The following is a 4,128-nucleotide window of genomic DNA, read 5'->3' on the forward strand; positions in this document are numbered from 1 at the left end:
ACATGTCCATCTGTCATGTGTCACCAGGCTTAAGTTGAATGGACATTCCCCTTTAAAGTTAATGGAGTACTGGATGATCACTGTGGGATAAAGTCTTAGAAAGTGTATAAAAGGCCACACACATATTAACAAACCTATTAAAGGCTACTGTGTTTATGCTAATGTATAACATATGCTTCCAAACACACAAGATGTAACCTGCACCTGATAAATGTCCATTTTTCATGTTTCACCATAATTTGAATGGAGATTCTTTAAACTTCATAGAATACTGGATGATCAGTGAGAGATAAGGTTTCTGACCAACATCTTACCAAATATATAACTTTATGTTTTAAACCACAACATGTTATGATTACTGGAGACCAAACATTTCCCTGAAACACACCACAACAGTTCAAAGGTCTAAATCAATTTTATTTCTACACACTAAAGAGAACTATGATACAATTGAACTTTAAACAATGAGGTCAGTGCTCTTCAGGTTTTTCTAGAAAGACACAAAAAAAGCCAAATACTCACCCACCATATTCTATAATAGCATTGCTCACATTGTCAGAACTGCCATGCCAGTCTGCATAACTTACTGGCTGTTTGTGAGCAACAGCTGCTGATGAGGTCTCCGAGGTCTGGATCATCTTCGTGGACTCCTCGTGTCCTATAAATAAGTATGTCAACATGAAATAAATGTTACTGTGTGTATGGGACATTTTGAGCCATGAAACAACCTCCTGTCACATTTACAACACGTACCTGGACCAAGAGGAAGTCCAGCTGCTATTCCTGCTCCAGTGTAGCTGCCTGGGTCCCTGGAATCCTTTGGTCTGCTTCCTGTCCAGCCAAAGACAAAACAAACAATTGCATCAGTGCACAGTTCTTTATGAGTGATTGATGAATATGTTTGAATGTAAAATACTTATCTTTGTGTTGGTGGTTGCGGCCCTGGGTCCCTGGAATCCTTCGGCCAGCTTCCTGTCCAGCAAAGACAAACAAACAATTGCATCAGTGCACAGTTCTATGTAAGTGATCTGATGAATATGTTTGAATGTAAAATACTTATCTTTGTGTTGGTGTGCTGCCTGGGTCCCTGGAATCCTTTGGTCAGCTTCCTGTCCAGCAAAGACAAAAACAATTGCATCAGTGCACAGTTCTTTATGAGCAGTCTGGTCAATATGTTTGAATGTAAAATACTTATCTTTGTGTTGGTGGTGCGGCCTGGGTCCCTGGAATCCTTTGGTCTGCTTCATATTCAGCAAAGACAAAAACAGTTGCATCAGTGCACAGTTCAATGTAAGTGATCTGATGAATAATTTTTAATATAAATACAATACTTATCTTTATGTTTTTTTTTTTCTCCCTTGAACAAACTGTGATGATCCATCTGAGAAGCCTCTTCTTGGACTGAATAAAACATCAAACTGGAATGAAGTTAACAGGTACAAGGAACGTCATTGTCTGATAACACACAAACATAAAATATCTTCATATTTACCTCACTTTCTTCCCTCATTGTTTTATTCTCCCCAGAACTGCAGCGACACCCAGAAACCTAAAAAATCTTGAACATTCTGAAAACTGGGTTAGTGCTGCACATAAAATACATAAGAACACATTTGAACATATGAAACACAGCAATGAACAAAAACAATTAGCCCCAGACCTGAACACAACAGGTGTCGACGGGAGAAAAGCCTGATCTGTCGGACCTCATTCAACCGGTCGTGCCCCGTTTATGCAGGCTCCAACCAGCTGTCTAAGGCCAGACCGGGGTTCTCCCGCTCTACCTAAGCGTTTTCTGTGTCCACCTACAACGTTTTGAACATTCTAAAACCTGGTCATGAGGCTACTACATATAACAAATATAGTAAATAACAGAGCGCAGCCCCAGACCTAAAAAAGAAGTGCAGACTGACGGCAAAACGGGCGTCTGCAGGAGAATAGCCAGATCTGTCGGACCTCATCCAACCGGTTGTGCCCCGTTTATGCAGACTCCAACCGGTGTCAAAGGCCAGACCGGAGTTCCCCTGTTCTACCTCGGCGTTTTGAACGTCCACTTGTTGGAGACCGTTTGAAAAAATAACCTGAATGGTTGCACTGATTGATGGCAAAACGGGCGTCTGCAGGAGAATAGCCAGATCTGTCGGACCTCATCCAACCGGTTGTGCCCCGTTGATGCAGGCTCCAACCGGTGTCAAAGGCCAGACCGGAGTTCCCCTGTTCTACCTCGGCGTTTTGTATGTCCACTTGTTTGACGTTATTTCAATAATTAAAGGGAAACGGTAGCGCTACTTGACGGCAAAACGGGCGTCTGCAGGAGAATGGCCAGATCTGTCGGACCTCATCCAACCGGTTGTGCCCCGTTGATGCAGGCTCCAACCAGCTGTCAAAGGCCAGACCGGAGTTCCCCCGTTCTTCCTCGGCGTTTTGAACGTCCACCTTTTGGAGGTTGTTTGAAGATTAACAGCAAACGGTAGCGCTGACTGACGGCAAAACGGGCGTCTGCAGGAGAATGGCCAGATCTGTCGGACCTCATCCAACCGGTTGTGCCCCGTTTATGCAGACTCCAACCGGTGTCAAAGGCCAGACCGGAGTTCCCCCGTTCTTCCTCGGCGTTTTGAACGTCACTTGTTGGGGATTGTTTGTAAAAATGACACCGAGCGCTGACTGACGGCAAAACGGGCGTCTGCAGGAGAATGGCCAGATCTGTCGGACCTCATCCAACCGGTCGTGCCCCGTTTATGCAGGCTCCAACCGGTGTCAAAGGCCAGACCGGAGTTCCCCCGTTCTTCCTCGGCGTTTTGAACGTCACTTGTTGGGGATTGTTTGTAAAAATGACACCGAAGCGCTGACTGACGGCAAAACGGGCGTCTGCAGGAGAATGGCCAGATCTGTCGGACCTCATCCAACCGGTCGTGCCCCGTTGATGCAGACTCCAACCGGTGTCAAAGGCCAGACCGGAGTTCCCCCGTTCTTCCTCGGCGTTTTGAACGTCACTTGTCGGGGATGCCTTGAAAATGAAGATGACACTGAAGCGCAGACTGATGGCAAAACGGGCGTCTGCAGGAGAATGGCCAGATCTGTCGGACCTCATCCAACCGGTTGTGCCCCGTTTATGCAGACTCCAACCAGTGTCAAAGGCCAGACCGGAGTTCCCCTGTTCTTCCTCGGCGTTTTGAATGTCCACCTGTTGAGATTGTTTGTAAAAGGACACCGAAGCGCTGACTGACGGCAAAACGGGCGTCTGCAGGAGAATGGCCAGATCTGTCGGACCTCATCCAACCGGTTGTGCCCCGTTGATGCAGGCTCCAACCAGCTGTCTAAGGCCAGACCGGGAGTTCCCCCGTTCTTCCTCGGCGTTTTGAACGTCCACCTGTTGGAGGTTGTTTGAAGATAAACTACAAACGGTAGCGCTGATTGACGGCAAAACGGGCGTCTGCAGGAGAATGGCCAGATCTGTCGGACCTCATCCAACCGGTTGTGCCCCGTTGATGCAGACTCCAACCGGTGTCAAAGGCCAGACCGGAGTTCCCCTGTTCTTCCTCGGCGTTTTGAACGTCCACTTCTTGGGGATCGCTTGAAAATGACCCGAAAACTGATGCGCTGACTGGTGGCAAAACGGGCGTCTGCAGGAGAAAAGCCAGATCTGTCGGACCTCATCCAACCGGTCGTGCCCCGTTGATGCAGACTCCAACCAGTGTGTGAGGCCAGACCGGAGTTCCCCCGTTCTTCCTCGGCGTTTTGAACGTCCACCTGTTGGAGATGCCTTGAAAACGAACTGAAAACCGAAGCGCTGACTGACGGCAAAACGGGCGTCTGCAGGAGAATGGCCAGATCTGTCGGACCTCATCCAACCGGTTGTGCCCCGTTTATGCAGACTCCAACCAGTGTCAAAGGCCAGACCGGAGTTCACCTGCTCTTCCTCGGCGTTTTGAACGTCCACCTGTTAGAGATGCCTTGAAAATGAACTGAAAACTGAAGCGCAGACTGACGGCAAAACGGGTGTCTGCAGGAGAATGGCCAGATCTGTCGGACCTCATCCATCCGGTTGTGCCCCGTTGATGCAGACTCCAACTGGTGTCAAAGGCCAGACCGGAGTTCACCTGCTCTTCCTCGGCGTTTTGAACGTCC

General features: G+C 48.1%; 1 long non-coding RNA gene across 1 annotated transcript; it reads right to left on the reverse strand.

Moving 5' to 3' along the window:
• Positions 1-473: 473 nt before the first annotated feature.
• Positions 474-892, reverse strand: LOC114430987 (uncharacterized). The gene is made up of 3 exons (XR_003670030.1): positions 754-892; positions 588-658; positions 474-490 (listed from the first exon to the last, which is right to left on the reverse strand). It is a non-coding gene; the product is annotated as an uncharacterized LOC114430987 (long non-coding RNA).
• Between the last annotated feature and the right edge of the window lie 3,236 nt (positions 893-4,128).

This window comes from Parambassis ranga, unplaced genomic scaffold (assembly GCF_900634625.1).
Source record: "Parambassis ranga unplaced genomic scaffold, fParRan2.1 scaffold_32_arrow_ctg1, whole genome shotgun sequence".
Lineage (NCBI taxonomy): Eukaryota > Metazoa > Chordata > Actinopteri > Ambassidae > Parambassis > Parambassis ranga.